The sequence below is a fragment of the Mizuhopecten yessoensis genome, unplaced genomic scaffold (genome assembly GCF_002113885.1).
Source record: "Mizuhopecten yessoensis strain PY_sf001 unplaced genomic scaffold, ASM211388v2 scaffold10907, whole genome shotgun sequence".
Taxonomy (NCBI): domain Eukaryota; kingdom Metazoa; phylum Mollusca; class Bivalvia; order Pectinida; family Pectinidae; genus Mizuhopecten; species Mizuhopecten yessoensis.
In genome coordinates this window covers 5,821-6,060 of record NW_018408781.1, presented here as the reverse complement: position 1 = coordinate 6,060, position 240 = coordinate 5,821, and positions in this window count along the sequence as shown.

Sequence of the window (240 nt, the reverse complement as noted above, 5' to 3'; positions counted from 1 at the left end):
CCCTGTACTGTGATACCTAGTACTTCACCCTGTACTGTGATACCTAGTACTTCACCCTGTACTGTGATACCTAGTACTTCGCCATGTACTGTGATACCTATTACTTCGCCCTGTACTGTAATACCTAGTACTTCACCCTGTTCTGTGATACCTAGAACTTCACCCTGTACTGTGATACCTAGTACTTCACCCGGTACTGTGATACCTAGTACTTCGCCCTGTACTGTAATACCTAGTACT